General features: G+C 39.4%; 1 protein-coding gene across 11 annotated transcripts in view; it reads right to left on the reverse strand.

Moving 5' to 3' along the window:
* LOC148023246 (uncharacterized) overlaps positions 1–20,504 on the reverse strand; it is a 51,113-nt gene that overhangs the window by 15,662 nt on the left and 14,947 nt on the right. Inside the window, exon 2 of one of the 11 annotated variants that reach the window (XM_087696284.1) lies at positions 19,785–19,919. The exons of the other annotated variants lie outside the window; for them this stretch is intronic. The gene's annotated coding sequence lies outside the window, so the exon portion shown is untranslated. Of the gene's footprint in view, positions 1–19,784; positions 19,920–20,504 lie in introns of those variants that run through there. 11 annotated transcript variants of the gene reach the window in all.

The raw sequence follows: 20,504 nt of genomic DNA on the forward strand, positions 1-20,504 counted from the left end.
TCAATGACTGAATGTTGCAATAAAGGACAATTCATATTTTGCAAGAAAAACTAATGTTTTATTCAACTTACAAGAGAAGATGCAAAACAATTAAAATTTTATTAATTCCTACTATAATAATAAATTGTGAAGATTGACTTCTTATATAATCAAAAGATAAGAAATCAAATTTAAAAACTATTGAGGTCTTGTCTCACCATGATGTCAAAAGAGGTTTTCAATGTGTTTCATATACATGAGGAAGTGGATGGTATGATTCAACAAACATACAATCAACCTAGAATGTTTTGAAGCATGTGTGTCTATTTATACAATATTTTCTATATTCAATGTTACTAAGAAGCTTTGTGTGTGTATGTATGTGTGTGTGTGTGTGTGTGTGTGTGCGCGCGCACGCGCGTGCGCGCGCAATTACAAGAATATGAAACGTGGCTTAAGTGGGCAATCAATGTTAATGAATTTAGTTTTTCACACAACCAAAGGGAACACAAACCACCAAACCAACATGCTATTGAGACACTCTGAATTATATGGTTCACAGCATAAATGCTTGTGTTATATTATGTGTGTGTGTGTGTTGGGGAGGGGGGGAAAGGGGGAGGGAAGGGGGGAGAGAGAGGGATAATCATCGTAGTTGCTATGACCACCTCACCTAACTAGGCCCTCTCATAGTTGCCGTAGCAATTAGTCATCAAATGGGGCTACCACCCTATTGACTCATACACTCAACACCCCTACAAGGAGGGAGCTAGTGTTTCTGAGATTGCAAGAGCTCGATAGGGTTTGGATTGTGCCACTTTCTTTGAACTCGCATGGAATGGCTATTGGCATCATCTTAGTTGCATGAAGGTGGCAAGGTAATGGATTATGCTAATCATCGCTACAAATGGTGCTGAGAGAGAGAGAGAGAGAGAGAGAGAGAGAGAGAGAGAGAGAGAGAGAGGTTTATGGGCTTGCAAATACAAGTCCACTTTAGGATAGCATACCCAAAGCCTGGAATGATCTTGCCTTTCTTCAATCTTCTCTTTACATGTTTTGTCTGACAGCACGTTATCCAACACCATGCAACGAACAATTTTCTCAACCATTTGAATGCCATCCTTGAGTCACTGACCCAAGTAGTGAACCACAACAAATTTTGTACTAGTTCCACAAATGCACTTTTGACAAGCATAAGAGTGTTTGAGAGCTTATGGCTCCCCTTCATGGTCATTGTGCACAATCAAACACATCCTCATCATGTCATGCATCTTGGGGTCATTAGATCCAAGCATTTGGCAAAAATTACTCATAGGTTGAGGTTGGGGTTGGAGGGTACGATGTGCCCAATTTAGAAGGACCTGTGGTAACTATACTTATAATACCTAAATCGATTGGGTGTATAATCCAATGTAGTATATATTGTATCTTGATTTGAAACAAATGTTTTGCCTTACTACTCTTTGTTAGCCTAGCTAAAGGGACACATCATTGGATGTTCCTTTGCAAGATAATGACCTAGTTCTATATCTCCAAAATCTAAATGCGCTACTCTCACACGAGAGAGAGAGAGAGAGAGAGAGAGAGAGAGAGAGAGAGAGAGAGAGAGAGAGAGAGAGAGAGAGAGAGAGAGAGCTTATAATAAAACCTAGACCCAATAACTTTGGCCTCATGTCAAAGAATGTCCTAATGCTCCATAACTCAAGGCTCAATACCATGTCTCTTGATCTATCCCAAAGCCCTAAACCTCTATCCACTAAAGCCCTAGTGTCATCCTTGGCCCCAGCTCAACAAACCCTATGACTATGGCCTAATTCTCAAATCCCATGTCCTTGAAGCCCTAGTTAAGCCCACACTTGTAAAACCACCCAACAAACCCTAACATGCATTCCCAAAACTCAAACCTCCCACTCTAAGGAAAAAAGAAAGTGATATTAACATTCTTTAAGATGCCTCAAAGGCATATAAGACAAATCGACAAACTCGAGATTCAAATACAATCCACTTTGGGGTGCCATTGGCATGAATGAACATGAACTACTAACTACAAGAGTTACTATATAAGTTAATAACCCTAAAGTAGCCTAATGCTTAGGCTTTTTTAATTCTCCTATGATGGCTTAACCAAATCAATAAACTGCCCATTTGTCCTCTTCTCTAACTACCTTCATTTTGGCAATCTCACCTAGTTGTTCTTGGATTTGTATTGATGTGAGCACATGAAACATTTTGAGTGCTTTAATGCTTTAATTTTATCTTGTACATCTCCAAACTCCAAGGTTGCTTGGTTATTCCCTTGTTTGGTGATGCACCACACTGTCACCCACTTGAAACCTTGATTTTCTAGTGGTATGTTAATTTTTTCACTTCCACTAAGGCTTTGAACCTAGTCTTTAGTTTTACCTTGGCAAGCCCTTGTGATTATATCACCTTGTTTTGTTCATTGTTTCTTTAAAATTTACAAGGCCTAAGAGAAATTAATGGAGATTGTGATGATTCTCAATCCTAAAATAACATACTAAATGATTTTATGTTTAATTAAGTTGCCATATAGAAATAGCTTATTATCACTAATACTACAATTGGATTGGGTATAGTTTGGTGTTTTGCTTTGCAGCTTGTCTTCACATTTGACAAGTTATAGGTTTTAATTGTCTCAAGAATTGGTAGTTCAAGTCTCATTGACAAACTAAAGATATTATAACCAATAATAGTTCTAAACATTATCCCTCTTTGAACAATAGTAACCTCAATTGGGGCATAACACAATGCACATCCTTTACAATAATATTAGAAGACAATACATATCCTTGCATATGTCAAGGTACAAGTCGAACCAATTGATAAGATATACAAAATAAATCAATAGAATATGACCAATTTACATATATCCAAATTTTTCATAAGACATTTGCTTGAGCCACATGGAAACCACTTATAAGAATCACAAACTACCTTAAGTACCTTTGTTTAAAGGATCTTCCATGGGATCCAAGATGTAAGGTATGAGTCATTATCATGTAGAGGAAACTTGGAGGTCTCCCCATAAACATGGCTTAAAGATTGCACTATCCCAAGCATGGTTAAGAGATTGCTAAATTATACCAAACAAGTCCAAAGGCTTAACATCCTGACTAGAGGCTCCCCATGGGCACTATAAGCATGCTTAGAGGCTTCCCTTGCAAAATTGACAAAGAATTAAAGGCAATGAGCCATATGATTTAGATTGAAAAAAGATGTTCTCTAGCTTGATTGGTATATCATAATGATTGTTGCCGCCCTCAATTGCACACTTGTGTTGAACTTCATCCTTTTGAGACATGGAATAAGAGACATCACGTCTATATCGATCTATTATTGGATCTAAGTGGTAAGCAACTTTTTTGTTAAGAAACTAGATAAATCTCAAGATAGCATGGGTAAAAAATCATGTTCTTGTATGTTCTTCCTAGTGTTGAATAAAGATTGCAAAACAAAAAGTGACCCATGCCAAACCAAATCCTCTTGTATAGTTTTTCACTTTTGAATAATGAAAAAAGAACAATATATTCCTTAGGAATCCATAGTAAGTGGTTGCTCACATAAAACCTTGTGCTTATAGCCTCTTGGGTACCCATCACTTCTTTGTGGATCTTTGTCTATGGTACCACCTCGATTTCGGTATCTTAGGTTGATGTCTCTTGGGGTATTCTTTCATAGATATGTTATCATGTTTCTCCCTTTCCCTTTGACTTGGGCTTGCTTCTTTTCCTCAAAGGCATCTAGTAAGAGCCTTAACAAGATCTCCAACCATCTTGCGAGTCAAAGTATTGGATTGAGCAATCAAAGGGGTTTTCTCTCCATTGTTTGCTTGGTCCCTATGACTAAACAATCACAACTCTCTTTACATCTAATAGCGTAAGACATGCTTGTCTTGCAAATTAATCCACATTTCAATGTTGTTTGGAATTTTAAGTGCTTGCTAAGCAAAATTTCCTCCCCAACATTCTCATGGTTAGGAAGTACATAGAATATAATAGGCACAATTTTTGTTTTAGAACATTTGAGTATGGTATCTCCCATATGGGTTAATTTTGGTCATTGTTGGCACTAATTCAAGTTAACTAATAAATGCCCAAGCACTATAAGTCAAGGTGTTATGGTTGACACCTTCAGTAATCAAAGGATTAATATGCAATCTCTTTTTGCAATTAATATAATCCTAAGATAGGCTAGAGGTATTATTTGTCCATCTTTGTGGTTCACTTTTGGGGGGTCTAGCTCCTTTAGTTGGATTGATCTTACATTGGTCCATTACTATGTTGTCCTTAATGTTAGCACGGGTATGCTCTTGACCTCATTGTAGCAGTTTGAGTATGTGCCTATAAAAGTGCTACATAAAGGTGCATGTGCTACGGGGACAATTGAGTTAAGTCAATTGTTGGCCATTTCAAAGTCATCCTTGTCCCTAAATGGAAAGTCTAGAGTTGTTAGAGCACGTATCACAAGAACTTTTGATATATCATCAAGATCTATAAAAGATGTTTTCCAAGTTTCCATATCAACATATAGTGCTTTTGTTTGTGCCATTAGTCTAATATTCTATGAGCCTAGAGTTTTGCATATAGGGTCTTCCTAGGAGTATGCCATAGTCTATGCTTTTTACCACTACTAGGGTCACCAAGAACTTCACTCCAATGATTTGCCTTAACCAATCCTATAAGTAGTCCTATAGGTTTTATGACTGCTAGGCCTCCTAGGATTAGATGGTCAAACTAACGTGCAAATTGTTGTCCTCTTCTTGCTCTTGTCATTTCTTTTGTGTCACCTCCAATTCATTCTTAGACAGCTCTTGAGATGGTTAAATTGAGCAACACTCCTAAGGGTACATTAAACTAAGGTTGAAGTTATCCCAAATAATGTAGGTTTACCTCAAATCTGGCATTTCTAAAGTGAGGTTGAGGCTATCCCATATAATGCTTTTATGTACGTCAAAACTAGTGTAGCCCAAATAATGATTGAGAGGCCTCTCTCTCATTCTTACTCTATCGTTTCATTATGTGCTCTTGTGATAGCATTGAGGGGCATCACACTAGGCTTTTTCACAATCATTCCCACTCCAAAAAAATTCAATAACAGCAAAGGCATGATAGCTTTAATCACAGATACCTTTTGCATGGGGCCTCTTAATAATCATTTTCACCAAAAAAAATCAATAATGGTGAAGGTGCAATAGCTTTGCTTGATGATGCCTTTCACACACGGCAATCAAGATACATGCATGTGATGCCACATGCATGACATCTCTAGTTTGGCTTATCATCTTTATTTCCGTCTTGCTTTTTTTATATTTAGAGCATATGTGGCGAGATTGGCTAAAACTCTAGCAAGAGATTCCTTGCAAGGCTATCCCATACCTTTCCCTCATCCTCTTTCTAATAACATAGTTAGGATGGGTCAATAGTACCTCATGACCATGTTTCCCTCTTTGACAAATGAGACACAAGGATGGGTGTAAAATTTGTCTTCTATTGGCTCTATTACACTATGGGCTATAATGTTGCTTGGTATTAACTAGAAGAATATGAATGCCACCACAATTAATCGTCATACCAAATTTCGTTAACTATTGTGGTCTTGTAAAATATTGACCTCAAACCTCAATGATCTTGTAAACTACTAATACAGCAATAACTAGATGAGAACCACCTTTAAGCAAGAGGAAAATTTTCTATTTTAAAAGATAAAAGCCCTACATTGTTGTCACCTTTTTGGTGCACCAAGCAATACAAGGTTTGGCTCCCTTGTTAAGTTCTTTATTACAACATTCTCTCATTATATCTCATTCACTTGGTTTATCCTTTAGGTCCATTTATAGAAAATGTGGAATGCAAAGTCAAAAGAAGGTCAAACTAAAGTCAAAGTCAAAGTGTTTAAATTCTTAATTTTACAACCTACACTAGGATCCCTTTTTTGGAGCCTATGAATCCAAGGTACTCAATTTGGTGTATAAAGAATACACACACCATCATTTTGACACACAACTTGTTTACTCTTAATTTCACGTTCAAGTTGGTGCTTAAAGAATGCACACTTGGTCTTTTTGACATATATCTTGTTTGCTCTTAGTGTACCATGTAGTCTTCTTTTTCTTTAGAATAGGTCAAGATGTCGTCAAAGAATACCAAGACAAACTCATTTAGATAAGATCTGAAGATAGATGGGACTAGCCTATTGATGTTAGTTGGAGAATTTATTAGTCTAAAGAACATGACCAAAGATTCGTCGTAGTATCCATACCTTATGTCGAAGGCTATCTTGGGAGCATCTTCTTTCTTGATTCAAATTTCAAAGTATTCAAATCAAAGATCGATATTTGAGAAGATTTGCACCTCAAAGGTGGTCCAAAAGCTCATTAATTTGGGGAATAGTATACTTGGTTGTGACTTGGTTTATGAAAGGTGAGAAGGATCGAAGCTTGCACGCGAGAGCAAGAGCAAGAAAGAGAGAGACAAGAAATGGGAACTCCAACAGTCACAATGTGTGACCGGGCCTTCCTTTATTCAAACTGTCACTAAAAGAATAAAGAATAAAGTGATGGTGACGGGCGCCCGCCACCTGCAGTGTGCAGTGGCAGTGACTGTCAGTGTAGTAATACACGAGTGGCTAGGCGAAGGTGCCTTTACCCCCAACAACCTCCCACTTAAAGGTGAATCTGCCCTAGTGATGAGTGAAAAGAAAAAAGAAAAAAGACAGTACAACATGTACACATGTACAACAGGATGAGGAAAGACGTCATCTCATCCCACGCCCATCAACCTCCTGAGGAAGGAAAAGCTCTCTATAGAGAGGCTTTTCGTGAGCAGATCTACAAGATTCTGGTCAGTCGAGATCTTGACAATGTCAACAGACTTGTCCTCAATGACCCCACATATGAAGTGATACCTCACCTCAATGTGTTTCATCTTCACATGGAAGACCGAATTCTTGGACAACTGAATAGCACTCATAGAATCCGAATGTAGTGTAGGGATAGCATCAATACCAAGGTCAGCAACCAAACGACCCAACCAAATGGCCTCATTGCAAGCCTCAGTGGCTGCAACATACTCGGCCTCTGTAGTAGAAAGGGCCGTGCATTTCTACACCCTGGACATCCAAGAAACAGCACCTCTAGCATAGGTGAATACATAGCCGGAAGTAGACTTCCTACTATCTGCATGTCCTGCATAATCAGAGTCAGTGTATCCCACAACTCCTGTATCCTGGCTGCCATAGCATATGCACATATCTGCAGTGCCCTTTAGGTACCTCATGATACCCTTCACGGCATCCCAATGCTTCTTGCCAGGTGTAGCCATATAGTGTGCCACAACACCAACTGCAAAGGCAATATCTGGACGAGTGGCTATCATAGTATACATAAGACTGCCCACTGCGGATGCATAGGGAATCTTGCCATCTCGGCCCTCTGCTCATCTGTCTGCAGACAATCAGCCTGTGATACCTTCACATAAGAAGGCAATGGACAGCCAATAGGCTTTACGTCCTGCATGCGGAAGCGCTTAAGGACTTTATGAATGTACTCCCTCTGTGACAAGTAGACGAGTCATTGATGCCTGTCAGGTCTAATGCGCATACCAAGTATGTGAGAGGCATGTCCTAGATCTTTCATCTCAAAGCTTTTCTTGAGCTGAGCCTTAAGAGCATCTAGCTCATCATGAGCTTTCCCTGCTATCAGCATATCATCCACATAGAGTATCAAAATCAATAAAGAACCATCATGGGCTTTCTTTCTGTAAAGACATGGATCCATAGCACTCCTGTTGTAGCCCTGTGACTGCATAAAGGCATCAAACTTATGATACCACTCCCTAGGTACCTGCTTCAAGCCATGAAGACTTTTCTTCAATTTGCACACTAGGTGCTCCCTGCCAGGTTCTACAAAGCCCTTAGGCTGGTCCATATAAATCTCATCATACAAGTCCCCATGTAAAAAAGTCGACTTGACATCCATCTGGTATAAATCCAAGTCAAGCTGAGCAACCAAAGCCAAGACTAAGCACAGGTGGGCATCTTAACCACAGGAGAAAAAACCTCATCAAAGTCTACACCATGCTCCTGCTTAAAACCCTTTGCTACCAATCTAGCCTTGTATGTCGGCTTGGGGTATCCAGGGATACTTTTCAGCTTGTACATCCACTTGCATGGCAAAGCCTTCTTGCCCTTAGGCAAGGAAACAAAATCCCATTCTTATGCAAGTCTATCTCAGACTGCATAGCCCTCTCCCAGGAGTGACTGTCACCCCTGCGCATAGCCTCATCATAAGTGAAAGACACTCATGCATCTGTAACCAAGACATAATGCATCGAGGGCTGAAATCTATCAGGTGGACATCTGTCTCTAGTAGACCATCTCATGGCATGCTCTGCTACCTGCCCAACTGCCTGTCCAACACCCTGACCATAAGCATCTACTGCAGCTGAAGGCTGTCCAACTGGCTGTGCGGGAGCTCTCGATTCCTCCTGAAATATGACCCTGCAGATCTCAACAACTCTCTCAGGCTGCCTATCCATGGAAGACTACATCATGACTGCGGATGACTTTCCGCGCCGCCTGAGAATCCCAGAGACGGTAACCCATCTCGCCTGCATCCCCATAACCAAGGAAAATGCATTTGACACTCTTAGGATCCAGCTTACTTCTCTTGTCCCTGGGCACATGGCAAAATGCCTCACATCCAAAGACACAGAGATGCGCATAAGAGGGAGGTTTTCCAGTCCATACCTCCTTTACAAACTGGAAATCAAAACCACTAGAAGGTGATCTGTTTATGATATGCACAGCTGTACTAACTGCCTCAGTCCAAAAGCTTTGTGGTAGGCCTGTATGGCTAAGCATACTGCGTACACGCTCCTGGATGGTTCTATTCATCCGCTCAACCAAACCATTCTGGGGGGGATGTAGGGGGTTTAGGGGACGATCAACTGACGCTTAATACCCCTCTCATCACATAACTACTCAAAAGCACGTGAGACATACTCACCCCCATTATCTGTCCTTAGACATTTTAGCCTATACCCAAACTGGTTCTCAACCAATACAAGCCATCTTTGAAACACAGCCAAGACATCGGATTTCAGCTTAGTGGGATAAGTCCAAACTTTCCGTGAAAAATCATCTATGAAAATAACAAAATACTTTGCACCACCCATAGACTGACAAGGCATGGGCCCACAGACATCCAAATGTACCAATGCCAAGGGCTCACTCATGCGTGGCCTACTAGACTTCTTATGCGTAGACCTAGTCTACCTACCATAACGACAATGCTCAAATGAATCAAAACATGCATAATCAAGGGGCGGTAAGTACTGCAAACTAAAAAGCATTTTCATTCCCTTCAAAGAAATGTGGCCCAAACGGGCATGCCAAAAAGATACATGTGGGATAGAACCCAAAGACAAAACATGATCAAGGGAAGAAGCGGATACAATCAAGGGATAGAGGCTACCAGCCTTGGCACCTCTCGCAATCACAAGACTGCCACGAGTGATCTTCCATGCAAAGTCTCCAAAAGATACATAATAACCTACGTCATCAAGCTGTCCAGCTGACATGAGACTACGTGTCAAAGCAGGTACATGACGTACATCCTGCATAGCAAAACTGCTGCCAGAAGGAAACTACAGTCTAACATCACCAATGCCCACAATATCAAGAGACCTGTTATCACCCAAGCACACAAAACCCGAAACAGTACGGTATGAATGAAACCACTCTCGACAAGGTGTCACATGAAAGGACGCACCTGAGTCCAAGAGCCAACACTATGCATACATAGAGTATATCTCTGTCATCTGCGAAGCACTAGAAAAAGCTGCAAGGATATAATCATCGTCAACATCCTCACGCTGCATAACATTGATCTCTTCAATGTTAACACTGGACTTTGCAGGCACTATGCTGCGATCAGAAGACTTATCCTGCACTTTGTCTTTCCTCTTATCTTTGCGCAGTTCATGGCATTGTGGCCTAATATGGCCCTTTTTCCCACAATGGTGACAAGTAACATCTGCATTCCTGCCACAAGATTTTCTATGTGACTTCCCACGAGACTTGGACCAAGATTTCTGAGAATCCCGTCCACGGCCACTGCCACTGCCATGCTTTCCATATCCATCATTCCTGCCTCTAACTGTCATAACATGCGACACACGAGAGGCATCCAAATTCTTATGGTTAACCTCTTCTTGCAGAAGAGCACTCTCAACATCAGATAATTTCAAGGTAGCAATAGAGGCACATAACGCAGTGCAGAATATATCCCATGATTCATTAATTAATGAGTACCAAGTAAGAAAAGAGTGACATCCTCTACAAAAGTGATGCCGTGCGAAGTCAAGTTCTTGAGTATAGCATGGAACTGGCTCAAGTGAGCAGACATGGTCACATTCTCCTTCATGCGCAGATCCATAAGCTGCTTCAGTCAATACATCTAACTCGCTGGACTTTTCTTGTCATAGAGATTCTTGATTTTATCCCACAACTGCCATGCACTCAGTTCTTCCTCAAATACATTGTAATGAACATGTTCTATGAGAGATAATACAATAGTGGACTTGCACAACTCATCAAGCTCAAGCCATTCCTCATCTAGCATAGTTGCAGACGGATGCTCGCTCAACCTCAATGGTTTGATCTGCAATTTTTGCACTAACAACTGTCAAATCTGGCTCTTCTAATAAGAGTAATTTGTACCATCAAGCTTAGTGATGTTGAAAATAGCATGATCAATGGACGAGCTCGCCATAATGCAAGCTGAAAGACTACAGATAATTCAAAACTACTTATTGTTTATTGCAGAAAATGGCCAAAAAATCACCAAAATCGAGAGAAGATGACGAGAAAATAGTAACCAAAGCTACTGCCCACCAAGTACTAGTGAAGTACATCATTTCAGAATATTTCAGCATGAAAAATCCATGTCAGTCCCAGAGTTATATGCTTGCTGTAATAAATGACAGCAAGGTACTATGAGAGTCAATTGCTGACCAAATCACTACACCAAGTCAATAAATGGTAGCCAAGACATGACCAGCCATAAACGGGCATAAATCAGCGTCAAACAGTTATCAAGACCTTGAGCAAACACCCAAACATGTCACCAAAGCATCCATCAGTGAGTAGGCATACCCCATGGACAGTAGGGCAAAGTATACATAACACTATCAAGACCTGACACCAGTAGGTGTATGCTCACAAGAGTGCAAAGCCCAAGCTCGGGCCAAAAGCAACTCCAAGATATCACTGCATGAACCATGAAACATTTAAGTGTAAGATCCCAAAGTCTCAAGTATTTGCAAAATGCTCAAATAGCATAAACCTTCTGCTCAATGTCGGTCAAGCATACAATATACTCCCACTGGCACAAAAGGCGGATAAACGAGCTCAACACCTCAATCAAACCAAGTCAAAGTACCAAAGACAGGTAACCAAGACAATGCCTCAATAGCATCCCAAGAGCATGACGGCTACAAAGCAACTGTAGGTAGCATCCATGAGCAAGACATACATTCCAATAAAGATCTCTAATAACCAAAATGACATCCAATACAAAATTCCGGAATAGCAAATGAGAATCCAAGCCAAGTCTTCAGAGAGCACTAAAGCTCAACAAGTACATGGTACACTGTGCCAAGACAAATGCATCAAGCTGTAGACATCGAGTAAGCATATACCCAAAGAGCATATAGCTGTCAAAGCACTAGCCATTGTCAAGCAGAGACCGATGTCAATAAGTGCGGGCTGAAATAAGCTTGAAAGCATCCGGATCCAATGACAAGCTCGAAGTCATCCCTCGATAATCAATACATCATAGCATAACCCAAGACATACACCCGGAACCAATAGGTATATGTCAAAGCGTAAAAGATAGCTTCAGCCCAAGAGTATTCAACATGAATTTACTGTTATAAACTGTGTATTTCTAGCCCCACAATCAAGCCAAAATCATAGCATGACATGTAGCTTCAATCCCCCAATCAATCGGGATGCAATAGGCATCAAACTAGTTATGTAGTCATGCCTAAACAAGCATAGGCATAAACTGTGAATGTAGCACTAGCATCAAATGTCTGTAGACTGTTTATAACAGTCCTGAAACACTGTTTTCAGCCACCAAACCAATGCCTAATCTCAAAGGATCAATACATGTACAAAAAGCTTGAAATGGAGCCCAAACAAGTGCTTAATGCCAAGTTGGAGCTGGAGCTAAAGTGGCCGAATGAAATCTGTCCAGAATCATGCGCAGATTTGCCTGATGATGTTGCTGCTCCTGTTGGTCCACGTGGCAGGTTTGGAGAGATTGGAGGGCTCAAACATGAGCCAAAGAGGCCTTGGAACAAGCCTCTAGCAACCCACAACTAGTGGCAAAGAGATATGAAGATTGAAAGCTTCAATGGTGGCTGCCCTATTTACCTAGACCTGTGGACCGAGATAAATCTCTGAAATAATGAAACAATACCTCAATGTCAATGCCCTGATGGTGCCTCAATAGGTCGGGAAGAAGCTTGGGAAGCCGGGGAGTGACGGGAGCTCAAGAGAATGAGTTATGGCTGCCGGGAAGGAGACCTAATGCGAGTGGGGAGTCGATGGGAAGCTGAGAATGTCACGAGCCAAGCTCAAGAGTCGAGAAGCCGAGCTTTGATACCAGTTGAAAGGTGACAAGGATCGAAGCTTGCATGCAAGAGCTATGGCGGCAGAGCAAGAGCAAGAAAGAGAGAGACAAGAAATGGGCACTCCAACAGTCACAATGTGTAACCGGGCCTTCCTTTATTCAAACTGTCACTAAAAGAATAAAGAATAAAGTGACGGTGACGGGTGCCCGCCAAACTTGCAGTGTGCAGTGGCGGTGACTGTCAGTATAGTAATACACAGGTGGCTAGGCAAAGGCGCATTTATCCCCAACAGTTTAGCCCTTGATAATCAACACACAATCTTAAAGCTCCATCTTTTTTTTTTTGAAACATGATTGATTATGCATCCTCAAGGACTAGAGCCTATGGTTAACATATAACTTGTTTGCTCTTGGTGTCTTTAGGACAATGCATGAGTGTACCATGTATTCTTCTTCTTTAGAATAGGTCAAGATGTCATCAAAGAGGACTAGGAGGAACTCATTTAGATAAGATCTAAAGCTAGATGGCACTAACTTGTTAATGGTAGTTGAAGCATTTATTAGTCTAAAAAACATGACCAAATGTTATTTTAGGAACATTTTCTTTTTTTATTTAAATTTCGAAGTATTCGAATAGAAGGTTGATATTTGAGACGATATTTGCAACTTCGAGGTGATCCAACAATTCATCAACTTAGAGAATTGTTTGCTTAATTGTGACTTGGTTTAGCCCTCAATAGTCAACACACAATCTTAGTGTTCCGTCTTTCTTTTTTTAAAACAGGATTGATTCTACATTCCCAAGGACTAGAGCCCAATAAAGAATATACTCTACGAAGCTCATTACTTTATGTTGTAGGACACCCAAGATATGCCAAAACCCTAAACACTCTAAGATTCTACAACATGTTGACATTTTGTAGATGAGATGGGAGTTCATCAACGTGGACTTTATGCTAGGATTTCAATAGTTTAAAGATACTATAACTCCATTCTAATCATTTTGCACATGCTTACTAAAGCAGCAAAAGCCCATATATTTTTCCAAATGAAATCTTTTGGCTTCACAACCTATCTAAGAGGAAAGGTAGTGGTAAAGATACTCTCTTCAACAAGTCTATTCCAAGCCAAGCTCAATACATAACTATTGTTGTAGCATGGCTTATCATTCATAAATTGGCAAACCGATTGAGATGGTGAACCAAGTGATTGAAGATATATTGAGACCATACTAGAGTAACAAATCTCAAAGGTGGATCGAATGCCTATCCTTGGTAGCCTAATGGGACTTCTCTTGTGCTCCATGATGTATTACATGTTTCTCTTTAGGATAGGTCATGGAAGATATGTCGTAGTTGTTTGGTTTTAGCCAAAGGTTCTAGAGTTGGTTCTCATTACCCAGTGCATGTCTCTCATATAAGAGATTCTATGGTTGCAGTTATCCAGATACCACATGCATTGTTATGGAATTATCGCCTAGGCCATATGCACCATAGAGAGACGGAGATCTTGTCTCGTTCAAACTCATTGATGCCTCCTATGCAGATCTTGATGCTTGCCCTAATTGTACTTAAGGTCCTTGCAAAACCTCTTTAGCTCATGGCGATCATGAGAGGCATGATCCTCTAGATCTTGTCCATTGTGTAGTCTATGGACCTATGCCTTCCCAGTCACTTGGTGGAGCATCGTACTTTATCACCTTCGTGAATTATGCTACCCACCGTGTTTGGGATTTTCCCTTGGTACGAATTAAGGATATCGCAATTATGCTTGACAGGTTTATGGATTATATTAGTTGCAAGCCTAGGTGCTTACAGATGGATTATGAGAGTCATGTTATCTCTCCCAGTTTTCATTTCTATTGTCAACAATTTGGTATTGATTTCCTATGCCCATGGTATTACGGGATTGCTCATGGCATGTGCTTGATTCTACAGGCAAAGGTTACTTCTATGCTTACCACAGTTAGGTTATCTTATGGCTTTTGGGATGAGGCCCTTATGACAGCAGTCTACTTGCTTAATAGGACATTGTGTCTGACTTTGGATGGTATTACACCACACGAGGCATGGAGTGGCATGAGACCCTCCTATGATTACTTGAGGATGTTTGGCTGCCATGCATTTGTATATATACCAGACATGCCTATGTCACACAGATGTATCCTCCTTGGTTATGGAGATGGTGACTTTCAAGCTTACAGGCTATGGGATTTGGATGCCCAGTAGGTTATAAGCAACTGTCATGCTGTCTTTTATGAGATGCAGATATCTCTCAAGCCTCTTGATGCGCATTCAGTGCGCTTTATGGTTGATGCTACAGTCATGTGTCAGTCTTCCACTTCGTTGAGGCTACGTACTATCTTGAGACCCCGTCTCGAGATGCTAGCCCTTCTTCTGTGATTGACTTTGGAGAGTCTATGTGCTCTCAGCTATCTCCTATGCGCCACATTGATGCTATGCGCTACTCTAATGCTTATGCATTACAGCCTTACACTCATGAGTTGTGCTTGCTTCATGAGAAGCATTCTTGGATTGCTCCATTGTATGGAGCTATATGATCTCTTATCTCCTAGATGTCATGGACTCAGGGATGCTTGACTCTTCTTTCACAGAGGTTCCCGCTTATTGTATAGCTCGCTTTCCGATTGGGTATTAGGTGAGATGTCATGATTCCTCACCTTATCTCTTTTCCTTTTTTCTTTGTTTTTTCACTCCCTGGCCCATTGGCCTTTTAGTGGGAGGTTGTTGGGGTAAAAGGCCCTTGGGCCTGCCCCTGTACACTGACCACCCATATTCTTTATTCATATATATGAGATAGTGCAATAATGTTGTCATATCATTCTTGACAGCACTTACATTGTGTGTGCTCTTCTCTCCTGCATCTTCCTCTTTTCCTTCTCCACTGCCATTGCATCCCCTTCACTAATCAATCAAATCAAGATCTCTCCTGCTTAGCAACATAAGATAAATGCACTCAATACTACTGGGCATATCCCCACTATTTGTGTCAAGCTCAAAATACTGACAAATTTAGTTTTTTCTTGGATACTCTCATTGATACAAGATCAAGCCTAACCATTGCACCATTTGAACTTTTTTTCCCTAATTGTATATAACCAAGTAGTCCGATTGTGGTTGAGTTTTCTAGTAACAAGAGTATCACATTGACCCATATCACACAAGCATACTTGTATCTTGGTCAAATAAAGGTTCTCATTGAGATTCAATTTATGAAACAAATGGATATGACCAACTGATTGGTACTAATGTATTGCAACATCTTCCCTTATACCTTTCAATCTAAATATTTCACTGTTTCTTATCTGGGTCGGAAGGCTGATATTTCTCTGCTTGAAAATATTGGTAGAAGTATTTATTCTTTGTCTAAATTATCCCCTAAGCAGAAAATACATGAAACAGAGCAATGGTTGCAACAGGAAATGTCGCTTCATACTAACAAGATAGAACAAGTAAAGGCAAGACTCCAACAATACATGCATGAAGATCCTCTAATGTTCAAAGAGAAAAGGCATCACTTTGCCATTAGTCTCCCTCTAAAAGAAGATGCAACCCCCACAAGGGTTGTTCATAAAGGTATGAAAGAAGAAGATTTGGAATTATACAGATAGGAAATACAAACATTGATGCAAAAGGGATTAACAAAACCCACGACCTCTCAATGGTCTTGTCACGCGTTCTATATCAACAAACATTCAAAGCAAAAGAGAGGAAAAAAGAGTCTTGTAATCAATTATATGCCTCTCAACAAATATCTCCTTAGGCATGGACACCCTATTCCTTTAAGGAATGTATTGATTAAGCGAATAAAAAAGGCAAAGGTTTTCAATAAATTTAATCTCATATCAGGTTTTTGGCAACTCTCCCTTAAGTAAGAAGGCAGGTATCAACAGCCCCAACATACGTCCACGGATGGACTAATTCAATATCTTCAAAATTTTCTTTTTGCTTAATTTGTATAGATGGCATTTTAGTCTTTTCAAAGACTATTTCAGAACATTTGAAGCATTTAATTCGGTTTACAGAGACAATGGAAACACTTGGGATAGTCTTATCACCTACCAAATCTATACTTTTCAATGCTAAAGTGAAATTTTCAGGTTTGAAACTCCACCGTGGACTAATTGAGCTCCATGATCATGTTTTAAAAAAGATTTTAGAGTTTCTCTCAATACTCACTTTTGTCAAAATGTTGAAACAACTTCTAGGCTACTTAAATTGGATAAATCTTTCCACTCTAAATTTGGCATTGTATACACAAGATCTTTATCCTCTTCTTCAGAAAGATCAATTTCATTGGAAGCCTATACACACTTTGGTGTTGCAACAAATTAAGCAGCTGATTCAAAATTTGCCACCTTTACATCTTCCAACAGGATGATGCATCATACACTGGTTGGGGTGCACTTTTGTGTGAAGAAAATAAAGAAAAAGAAAGAGGAAACACTCTTCAAATTTGTAGATATGCCTCCAGTATTTTCACTACTACTCAACAAAATTAGACATGCTATCATAGAGAGATTTCAGCCATCATCAAAGCAATAAAGGCATTCCAAAACTTTGTGGAATTTGTCCCCTTCACCATCCAAATAGATCTCCAGCATGTGAAAGGTTACCTTACCAAAAAGGCTCCTATTTAGATTGGCAACAAAAGGCTACTACAATGGTCTCTCTTTATCGATGAGTTGGACATCACATTCAAAAATGTCCCTAGAAAGAAAAATGTTCTCGTTGACCTACTATCTCATCAGCCTCCTTGAGCTTTGTAGCCTACAATAGTTGTACATATTGTACACTATGGCCATATTCTATATTGTAGCCACTTTGCACGATGAGATGCGCACTCAATGGCATTGTATCAAATGTGCACTAGCGCACTTCCCAAAGTTATTCCTTTCCCACTTACTTCTACCATTGTCGAAGGCCACCACCAAAACCATCTGTCATAGCATTAAGAACATCCACATGATTGGATGTTGATTTTAGCAAAAGCTTATGTCCCACATATGCATACATCATGTAGATTAGTAGCTTGATCTCTTCGCGGGACTTTCCATCAATTGACCATATTGGGAAACTCCCAACCTTTTCACCACCAAACCTATTGTAGAACTTTGAATGAGATTATTCCTTGCTAGAGTGAGAATTCAAAAATTTTTCTTGAGTAGCATTCCTTTGAGGATTTATGGTAACAAAAGTGTAATCTACAATGCTATCACCATCTTCATCAAAAGATGAGATACTATAGATGAGTTATTTATGTGTGTTAATGTCCATAATATACCAAACATGGATATAATCATTTGCATGTTATTCTAGGGTTTCACCCATTACCCTAGAATTGTATTTATTTTGAACATACCTGCCTATATAATCTTTCTGACCATCTTAAAGGGCAATACATAAGGGCATGTGTTGTAAAACAATATTTGCCTCTGTCTGCCTTTAAACCATTTGAAAAGCTAATCTATCTTAAACCATTTGAAGAGCTAATATATCTTAAACCATTTGAAAAGCTAATCTATCTATTTCATTAAATACATGTTGATATTCTTGCTCATTCCAATCAAGGAAAAGTAAATCAATGTATTCCATCAATTTAGGGAAAAGTTGTATGCTTTTCTTACTAGTTTTCATGGCTTCAAAAAGTTGTAGTTGCTTTGGAGCTTATGGAGCCTACGAGGGGCCAGCTTCATGATCATATGATTCATTAGCAACAGAGGATGCCAAATAATCTTCTCTTCATCATTTTTTGCAAGTATCTAGGGAACATAGATTTGTTGTATCTCATGCAATAGAGTATCCATCTCTTGTTATTCCATTGTCTCCTTTCCTTTCACTTGATTTTAAATGACAGTGTACATTTAATGTTCCTTGTGTCGAAGCAAAAAACAAAGGTGACCAACCCTTTTTTAACCTTTCCTCAGAGAAGACTTTCCAATCAACTTCAACAAATGCACTAAGACTAGTCAGAGAAGAAGAGACACTAGGCATAACAGTATTAGAGCCAACTGTAGTAAATCAAGATGACTTGGATACTGAGGCTTCAAATCTTTGAACCAATTGTTAAAAACTATCACACAATTCATATATTTTCTTGATTTTCTCAATTAATTAATGCAAGATGCATCCAATTCATTGTTTGGATTTCTACAGTCCAAGTTGCAAAACCTTGGGGCCGAAGATAGGGTGCATCCTTATATATATATATGTCCTTCATATTCAAACTCCTATACCACATTGACTATCCTTGAAGTAGAAGCAGAAAATATATTTTCAATAAGTTTTTTACAATGTGCATAGATTCCTTCTGTGATTAGAGGATGAGTACAAGCTTGAGACAAAGACTTCAAGATATTGGCTCTCTGCAAAGGAGAGACCTTCAACTATGGTTGGCTGGTAGAGAGTACTTTGGACGTAGACTCCAGATTTGCCTTGGAATCTTGTTCTTGTAGTAACACTAAGGTTTTTCCTTTAATGTGAGAACTGGCAACACTTGGGGAGGTAAAAGGTCATTCTTTTGAAGGGACTGGATATCTAATTGCCACTCTTGGGGCAATTGGATGTTCGACCAATTTACACAATCAAGGCAAAATCTTTACATGCTCTCATCAACTTTCATGATAATTGTTTGTCCTTTATTCTTGTTAGAGTTAGTAACTTCCAAAACTCTAGAAATAGCCATTGGCATGCATCGAAAGACCATGTGATATTGAATGGCTAAGTGAGCAGAATAAGTTTTCATTTGTAAACCAGAAGAACAAATGTCCAAAAGTAGTAATTCAAGAAGATATGAGTCATCGACAGAAAATACATAATTAGGTCTTAATTCAAAAAAGATATGGCCATTAGAAAGTGAAGACACAACCACTTCTACCATCATATCCATAAGCTCCAAGTGTCTAGTGTCAAGAACAACAGCCATGCAAGATACATTTGAATCTCTACAGAACAAAGGGAATATGCCTATAGCAAGGTATCTTAAATGTAAATAAGGATAATTCTTTTGTTTAATTTGCTTTTGTATTTTGTGCATAATAAGGAATAAAATATTGACAAGTTGGCAAACTATCTCTTACTGGCAAAATTCCTTGATCTTTATATACATAATAGAGGAATAAAACAGAATAAAACGCACACATGTCATTTTCACCACATATGTGAGCAATACCAATTGCAAGAAGAATCCATTTTGCACTAGGATTCTCTTTGTCAATGGTGATCGTCGAATTGCCGAGGGAGTTGTAGCGTTTTGATAGAGCCTTGAAAGCCACATTGAAGTTTCCAAGCGATGTCATTAGGATTCACTAGCAAGGATTTAACTCTCTTTCAAACACCTTAACTACCTCAAACCTTCACACACTCATGAGACACAACAAAAACACAATCCACTAGACCATGACCTCTTTATCACTCACAACCTAGGCATTAGTTCGCAAGACTAACTCAATTGCTTTAATAGGACTTATATATTTTTTCTATTAGGTGCATGGGAAAACAAGCTCGTCCCAAAATTTTTTTAAACTTTGCAAATCAATCATTTTAGTAATTTTTTTTTTAATTGATCCGTTAATCGTTATCTGTTCTATTGTCTATTGATTATATACATTGCACAAAAGCATCTTTGTCAAAATTCCTACCATTTGTGTCAATTGCAAGTTGAGGAGGAATGTTTTTATGTTGCACCAATGATTTGTTGACTATCTTTGTATCTACAAAATGTTTGACTCTATACCTTTGTATCTATTATTCGTGTGGTTGTGTGTAAACCCAAAGCAATAGCATGGTGGCATAATTAGTAGCTAGGTATGGATAAGGGGACATAGCAAAACACACAAAATGGCAAC

This window comes from Lygodium microphyllum, chromosome 16 (genome assembly GCF_053477565.2).
Source record: "Lygodium microphyllum isolate KBCC chromosome 16, Lygodium_microphyllum_v1.1.10, whole genome shotgun sequence".
Classification (NCBI taxonomy): domain Eukaryota; kingdom Viridiplantae; phylum Streptophyta; class Polypodiopsida; order Schizaeales; family Lygodiaceae; genus Lygodium; species Lygodium microphyllum.